Here is an 8,753-nt window from a genome sequence, read left to right as displayed (position 1 = left end):
CGGGCGGGCGGGCGGCGGGCGGGCGCGCGGGCTCGGGCGAGGCGGCGGCGGGGACGGTGCTCCGCGGCGGCGGCCCCACAACCTCCCCTCCTCATTCACAAAAAATTGACCCACGTTGAACCATGATGCTGCTCCCCCCGCCAGCACCGAGCCGAGCGCTGATAGGCCAACCCCGACGCCCGTCAGCCGCCCCGGCCCCTCCTCCCCGCCGGCGGCCCTGCAGCCATTGGCCGCGGCGGCCTTGCATCACCTCCCCTCGCGGGCCCCTCCCTCCCGCCCGGTTTCTAATGAAGAGCTCGTCAATTACGGCTCGGCCCCGCCCTCCGCCCGCCCTCCCCGGGTGCCCGGCCGCCCTTCCATTGGCCCGCTGGGGCTGTGGGTACAGCCCCGCTTGCGCCCGCCCCTCGGCCCGCGGCAGCCAACCGCCAGGCCAGACGCCCTACGCAAGGCAGGGATGCTCCACCCCCAGCCCGCCTTCCCGTACCCGTCCCGATCCCCATTGGCTACCGGAGCTGCCAGTCCCAGGGGCGGGGCTATCAGAGGACGCGCCAGGCGCCAGCCGCTGGGCGCTTGGCGGTTGAGAAAGTGCAGGGAGCCTGGTCGGGTGGTGACTGTAAACACGGGCCCTGGCAAGCCCCACTCGCAGCCCCCAGAGAGCTGCCCCGCGCCGGCCCATTGGTCAGGACTGCGTGCCTGCGCGCCTGCTTGGCCCAGGCCGGGGCGCAGGCTCAGGCGGGGAGCCGGTAGGGCCCGGCCGCGGTCTCCATCTTGGGTACTGGCAGTGGTCACGTGGTGCTGCCTGCTCCCGGAGACGCAGGGGCGGTGCGAAGGGCGAGTGCGCAGGCGCGGCGGGCTCCGCCCTGCCCCGCGGCGGGAACGCGGCCTTTGGGGTGGGGGGCCGGGCCGGTTGGCCTTCCCGGCGGGCGTGGGGCGGGCGCAGCGCGCCTGCGCCGGCGGGAGGGCCTGGTCTGCGCGAGCGCGCTGTGGGCGTGAGTCCGAGTCCGAGTCCGAGTTCCTCGGCCCGGGGCGGTGGCGAAGGTCGGCCCCCTAGGTGGTCCCAGCCGCGTCCACGCCGCGCGGGGGTCCCAGCCGGCCCGTTCACCCCCAATGCTCAGCATTTGAAGGTTTTGTGCTAAGTGACCGCGTGGTCCCTCGCCATGCCCTTCGGAGATCTGTTGGGCTGTCCCCCCGGAGGGCGTGGTGGGGTCTCCGGTGACCACCCCCCTGGCAATTCCTTTTCCACGGGGGTGTGACGCAGCCTCCCAGCCTCTGGGCGCCTAACGCTTTTCAAGATCCCGTGTGTCCACCGAGTGGGGAAAGCGCTGACTGCGCGGAGTTGTGATGCCCCTGGAGCAGCCCGTCCTTAGTGTCAGACCTGCGTGGGGACAGCCCTGCCGGGGGATGCTGGAGAATGTAGTCTCCGGAGAATAAAAGGCTAGGGCAATGGTGTTCAAACTGCAGCGCTTTGGAACTGTTTTGTTTGTTTATAAAACACTTCCTTTAATAGAAGTGCTGTATGGGATCTATGTTTTAAATTGAAATGGTTCTAGAATTAATTTGCTTCCATGAAACTTGATACCATGCAGGAGACTGGAACCTCAGGATGTTTCACACCACTGCTCAAAAATCTTGAGATTGAACAGCCAAATTTTGTTAAATATGTTATCTCTTAACTAAAGCTGCTTCTTTCCCAGAAAGCAGAATATGAGGAACTCATTTAAGAGCTGCATCCCAGGGTGTTTTTTCCCTCAGATATACAATGTTCTTGCATGACAGGCTCTGTATCATGAACCCAGAGACCAGAATTGTACTGAAGGCCATATGCAGGCAGGCCAAATAGAACACGAACATTACTTATCTTGAGAACTTGGTCATGAAAGAAGAAAAAGCGGTGGAGAAACTTCCAGAAGTGAGGAGGTTATCAGAAATTGTCTGCTGGGTTAAGGGAGAGTCCTGATCTGACACCCTCTGCTCATTGTTACATCGAGAAAAAAGGCGCTGATAAACCTTCATCACTGATTGACTTAAACTTGAGCTTTTACAAATTTCACGGCCCAAGTGCTTTTTCAGAAGAGAAAAGTAGAAGCCATTCTGTTTTAATAAAAATCACTGCTTTGTGTTATCTTCTTTTGTTTTGTAATAAGGAAATTTTGATTTTTTTAAGTTCTCCAAAACTTAAAGTCGTATCGGAGAATAAGCCAGTTTAATTATCGATCTTAGAATAATCCTAGAGGCAAACAGAGCTGAAACGTGATGGAGTATCTGACAAAGTCGACCTGTAGGATGCCGGCAGAAATGTGAGGTTCCTTAATTGTGAGGGCCTTTCCTTATAGAAATGAGCAGAGATTAATTTTAATATTCTTGATCAGTGATTCTTGGAGGAAAAAATGTGGTTATATGGATTTAAATACTATTTTCAAAAGGAAAATGGACAATTTTGCAATATGTATAATATCTTGAAATAATAAGTAATGGTTAGAAAACCTTGGGCATTCTAAGTAGAAATGCCTAAGATAGCTTAACTTTGAAGCAGATAAATGGTGAATTGCAGATTTTTAAAACAAAGACATAGCTGAAGAAAATGACCACTAGTGACCTGGCCAATGATGGAAGCAGTACGCTAATCAAATCTTCATGGAAGGTGAAATAAGATCAGTGGCTGAGAAGCATTTAGATGATAAAAATTAAGGTACAAAGTTATTTCACAGATTATTCAATGTGTACAACAATCGGGAGAAAATACAGGGGAAATGCTGCCTGTGCATCTAGTAAAACTCAGTTAATGAGTACAAAATGAGAGAGACATGCCTGCATAAAAAGTCCCATGAAGGAGGAGATCTGGGATGTGGATCGCAGGCGGATTAATTAAAAGGTAGAATCCTATCCAGAGAAATGAGTAGGCCCCTAGTCGGCCTCCCCTGAAGTCCTGAGAGCTCCTCCGGGGGAGTGAGGTATCTGGGAAATGTCGGGCCCCGATGGGGAGAAGACCCCCAATGCCCTTTTCGGGAGAAGAGGAACACGGGGGCCTGGGTGGCTGTGCGGGTCTGCAGGTCTCTGAGGGGCCGTCTGGCCAAAGGAGACCTGTTCACAGCCAGTAAGAAGAACTCAATATGACAGAGGTCTGCACAATAAAAGGGTGGTCTCTAACACTGTGGCTGAGGGCAAAGGGGAAGTGACAGCTGGAACGCCAGCCAAGTAACATCCCCTTGAGGCATCCTACAAAGGCATTGTGCAGAGTTCCAACTCGAAGGGTTTTGTTTCAGAAGAAAACGAATCCCAGTGTTAATAGAATGAAACAAATCCTTCGATCAGAAATAAAGATAGACCCAAAGACTCAAAAAAATTTTTTAAATCTTGAATTAGAAGTTCAGCAAAGTGGCCAATTATAAAGATACAAAAAATAGACAAACTAAAAAACCCAGTAATTTTCAGATATACTAAACAATAGTTATAAATGTTAATATTTATAAATGTTAATATTTATTGAGCATTTGCTATGTGGCAAGCATTGTGCTAAGCACTCGATATGCATTAGAAACGCATGATGGAAGATTCCCAATCTACATTAGCAAAAGAACATTTTCAATACCTAAATGTAATATGACATCCCAGTGGAACTTCGTGGGAATTGACAAAATGGTTGAATAGTTCAGCTGGAAGGATAAACATTTGAGAACAGCCCAAAAGAAGAGCAATGAGGGAGAAACTGTGCTCCCAGAAAGCAAAACATATTATCCAGGCTCCATAATGACAACTACATGGTCCTGGCTGAGATTGATGGCAAATGATAGAAAGTAAAGGAATGGCCCCAAGCAAGCAGAAGAACTCCAGCAGATATCCAGCCAGTAGGTGCACTCTGTGCGAGTACCATTAGCTAAACATTTTGAACATCACCCCTGTAAGGATTTAAAATATAATAAAGGCAGCTTTTCAAATCAGTGAGAAAACAGTGTGATAGAACCCTTGTTAATAATTTGGAGAGAAAAGAATAATGTTGGATTCCTACCTCATCAAATGGAATAAAGATTTAAGTGTTAAAAAATAAAAGCCATAGAAATACTAAGAAAAAGCTGTCAGTGGACATCTGTATAGGGTTACGGAATAGAATACCACCAACAATCGTAAAGGGGAATGTTGATAAATTTGACTATGTTACAATTAAAATTTGGGGTACAATCAGCAAGGAACTAGATAAATCCCAATTGCAGCATATTCATACAAGGGAATATTACTCAGCAATAAAAAAGGGTGAACTACTGATACAGATGAATGGATGTCAAATACATCATAATAAATGCCTGATACAAAAGATTATACACTCTATGACTCCATTAATATGAAATCCAGGAACTAGCCTAAAGAATCTATAGGGATGTCAATCAGAAGCCTGGTCCTCTTTGAGGGTGGGGGGCAGGCAGAGGACCGACTGGGAAACCTGGCGTAAGAGAGCTCTCCAAGGCAATGGAGATGACTATACATACATCTTGACTGGGGTGGAAGTCACTTAGCAAAACTCATGGGATTGGAGAGCTGTGCCTTTTATAGAGAGATTTTAACCTCAAAAGAAAAAGTGCTGGTTGCAGTAGTTGCCCCCCCAGTATGGGGGTGGGGTGGGGAGGAATGGAACCTCTTGCTGCATTAAAAACACAAATAAGTTTAAAAGACAAATGATTGGAAGGTCACCATGTTTCAGAAAAGCTTGGTCCCCTTCACAGGTAAGCAGCTTTCAAAGAAGAAAAAGATGAACGTTCCAAAAGCAGGATGGGCACGGACAGGAAGAGGGAACACAAAAGGAGAAATGCCCGGTAAACAGGACAAAAAGCTCCACTCCCTAATAATAAGAGAAGTGTGATGTTTTATCTACCTATGTGATAAGAGCAAATGTGAAGAAGTAAACACTTTTACACGTTTTAACAGCGGGTGTCAACGGGGAGAAACCTTTAGACAGCTACCAAACTAGACACACAAATAAACCTGAAAAGTTTGCGTATCCTTTCGTCTCATGACTCCACCTCTAGAACTTCATTCTAATGAAATAAACATGGATGTTGATAAAGATTTAGCTAAAAGTGTCCGACATTGATTGGAAGAAATATGGATATCTGTATCTCCAAGTTTACAAAAATAGGGGATTTAATATCATGGAAAGAAATTCACATTATAGTTTTAAGTGACAAGGAAGACTATTAAACATCATCACAATTTGGTACAGTTTTTATAAATGCGAACATGTATAGACACAGAAGAGACAGGAAGATGTCCATCAAAATATTCCAGGGCTTTCTCCTAAGTGTATGGGATGTTTTTGTTCTCCTTTTGCTCATCCCAGCTTTCTGGGTTCTCCAGTGAACATGGATTGCTTTCATGTTAAAAAACAAAAATTCTCCAAAAGGACATGAAGTTAACCCAGAAACACGCGGGGCAAGTAGCTGAGAGAATCTGTCAGGCCGGTCAGTGATGTGCGGGGCTGCAGGACACGTGGGGAGAAGCGGCCAAGTTAGAGGGGAGGCAGCAAAGACGGATCAAGGTGTGTGTTTGGGCGGCGGGGGGGAGGGTAGCTCAAGGCTCATATTGAGATTTCCGTCTCCTCCAGGTACCTTTTCTCTGCAGCTTGAAGCCCCACCCGCAAGCTTCTCTCCCCAGACTCAGTGCAGACAAGGAGGCTCAGCCAGGCAACTGAAGTCAGTAGTGAGCAGAGTCCTGAACCACCACGGACCAGACAGCGGATGCGGAGCGTCACCCGGATCCTCCCAGCCACGTGTCGGGCTTGGATCATTGATTAGGTGGAGGAGACCTTGACTGGGCCGGTCCAAGCAAAACCTGCCAAAGATGGAGATCCCGTCTTGTTTGTTTTCCCTTGTTATGTGTTTTGAGAGACAATTTGCAGGTCCGCAGCATATATAATAGGAAGTAGGTGCAGTCGTGGGAGGGGGCGAGGAGCATGGAAGTGTAGAAACTGCAGGAGGAAGGGGGCCCGGAGGCTGGAGGCTGGAGGCTGGAGGCTGGAGGCTGGAAAGGGCTGGCGTCAGAGGCCATTGACATCTCAGGGAAGCAGAGAGGTGAGTGAATGGGAGGCGAGAATATCAGTTTGAACGTGATTGTATTTTGAGAAATTTAATTGCCGAGTGTCTTAGCCTAGGTCCCCCAGAGCAGAGCCTGACACAGGGCGTAAGTGCCAGCAGCTGCTTGGGATTGCGATCCCAAGGGGCAGGGGTGATGGAAAGGGGGGCTGGGGACGGGGACGGAGAAGGAAGGAGTGTCGGTGCCAGGCTGTGCCGTCCAGCTGGCCAGAACTGTCCACCTGGGAGGAGGGAAGAGCAGAGTGCTCTCCTGGGGAAGAGACCCCTGTGTGCGTGCAGGAAACAGGTTCTGCCGTTTGGACAGGGAATCCTAGGAATCCTCCTCCCTGGTTACCTAGAGCAGGATCTAGAACGGGGAGCATGGGCCCCAGGTGAGTACCACCGCTCAGCCCCACACACTTCCCACCCTGGGGGATATATCTGCTGGAAGAGGGCCAGAGTGGGTCCTGGAGAGCGTGAGCCCAGGCCAGGGGCCCCTCTTCTCAGGTCGAAGGGAGGGTCTGAAAAGTTCAGGCAGGAAAACCCTTGACCGGGAGGAGACTCCAAAGGGAAAGAGGAGAGGTGTGCACGAAGAGAGACTTGTTTCTAGGGGCAGGGTGCTGGGGAAGGCACCTTAGCCGTGTAATAGGTAAGGCCACGGCGGAGACACAGGGGCCAGCGCAGGCTGGTTGCAATAACAACAGGCAGCGTTCGTGTGCCTGCTACAAGCCTGGCGTGTCGGAAACAGCTCAGGTGGGTGTTGGAAAGGGGGCTGAAAGGCATGGCCCAGTGGTGCCAAGTGCCCGGCCAGAGCCAGAGGTGGTGCATTTGTGATGGCTCCAGGCCCTTTGTTTTTGCAAAGAACCTGTATGGTTGGACGGATGCAGGCTGGGACGAGGCGCCAAGGAATGAGGAGGCTGAGTGTTGGCCACAGTGGGGGACGTGACTCACTACGGGGTCAGGAAGGAGCGAGAGACAGAAGGAGGGCAGAAGGGAGGAACTGGGGGCTTCATGAGCTGTATCAGCAGGTGGGCTCAGGTCAGGGGCAGAAAGAACTGGAGATGTGGAAGGTTATGGAAAGACGTTGTTACTTGCAGTTTGATTTCAGCAGCAGAGGAGAGGGCAGAGAGCAGGATTCAGACAACCTGAAAGCATTCTCCTTACAAGAGCCCTAGGAATGATGCCTAGAAGATAAGATTTTTAAAACCACATGGCTAAGTGCACAAGAAAGTAAGGGAAATCCCCAGAGGCCCAAAGTGAAGGAGGAAATAAAGATTAGCAAGCTCCTCAATGCTGTCTTAATTAGGAGGAGCCCTTCGCTGGGGCTCTCTATCTCAGGGCTTTGGTTTCAATGCCCAGCTGGAGAGTTGGGGGTGAGGCTTCTGTGTGGAGCTGGGGTTCTCAAGCTCTGTGTCCTTGGTGAAAGGACAGACTAGGGAGAAGTCTGCCCACTGGAACAGAGACCAAGGAACAGCATCTCTCTCCACCTTGGCTCTCGGTGGGAAAATTGGTCCCCTGGGAACTTGCTGCAGGGCTGCCCTCTCTTGGGTTCGAATTCACACCACCTGCAGGATCTTGGAACCCTCAGGCCAAGAAGGTCACAAAAAAGTAGTCCAGGGGTGGGGTACTCTTGGGGGTGTCTGGCAGAAGCCAATAGCTCTAACGACAGAAACACTGCAACCCACAGCCAAAGCATCATCAGAATGAGCTCACAACCTAAAATTACAAAATGTGAAGGAAGTAGTTCACCATGGGCAACAGTCAGCATATAAATAAAGAGCAGGATCGTACTTCCACCCAAGAAATTGAGGTCCTAGAAGAGAGCTTAGTATACGTGTGTGTGAGAAATAACTAGGGAAGTTAAGGAAGAATAAGCAACAAAAGAATAAGACAAGAAAAGGACAAGATGAATTTTTGAAACAAGTAAAATTTTCAGATAGGCAGAGTGAAGTAATTAAAATTTAAAATTCAGTGGGGAAGATAAAAATCACATTAGAATAACAGAAAACATCGTTAGCAAACCAGAAGATAGCTCTGAGGAAATTATCCCAATGAAGACCAGAGAGAAGAGGAGATGGAAGCAGAGGTTCAGGAGGAGAGCGCGAGCTGCATCAGTGCCCTGAGCCCATCTTCTCTGCTGGGGGACGCTCCCAACCCCAGCTGCTGGAAGAGTTGCCTGCTGGTGGCTCACAGCTGTGTCCTTCTCCAGAGAGCTGTCCTTGGTCAAAGGGAGTCACCTCACCTGGAAATACTTGGGAGGTTACCCCCTCCGCTCCCAGAGGGGGAGCCCCCAAGGCCAACGTCTGACTGATAGCAGTAGAAAAGACCAGCAGTCCCCCCACTGAGTTCCCCCTGGGATTGGGCCAAGCTGAGGCTTGAGCCTAAATCACAGGTCTGTTAAGTTTCTCGCCTGCCCTACTGTGCTACCCTCAGAATGAATCCTTTGCACAAGCATCCTTGCCTCCTTCCAGCTCTGCTTCTTGGGTATCTGATCCGCTGCGAGGCATTCCAGCAGGAGAGAGCGGAGGAGGGGCAAGATAACAGTGAGAAGTTCCTAGAACTAATGAAGGAGGAGGATCCGCAGATTCAGGAAGTCCTCCAAGTCCTGAGGATGGGAAATAAGAGTAATTACACACTGTTCATTCGATGGTAGTATTGCTCAATGCCAACAAGAAAGAAGCTTTCTGAAAAGCA

Source organism: Aethalodelphis obliquidens, unplaced genomic scaffold (assembly GCF_003676395.1).
Source record: "Aethalodelphis obliquidens isolate GAN/ISIS:26980383/991018 unplaced genomic scaffold, ASM367639v1 scaffold2, whole genome shotgun sequence".
NCBI classification, from domain to species: Eukaryota; Metazoa; Chordata; class Mammalia; order Artiodactyla; family Delphinidae; genus Aethalodelphis; species Aethalodelphis obliquidens.
The sequence above is the reverse complement of the archived record's forward strand: the minus strand, read 5'-3'. Positions refer to the sequence as shown.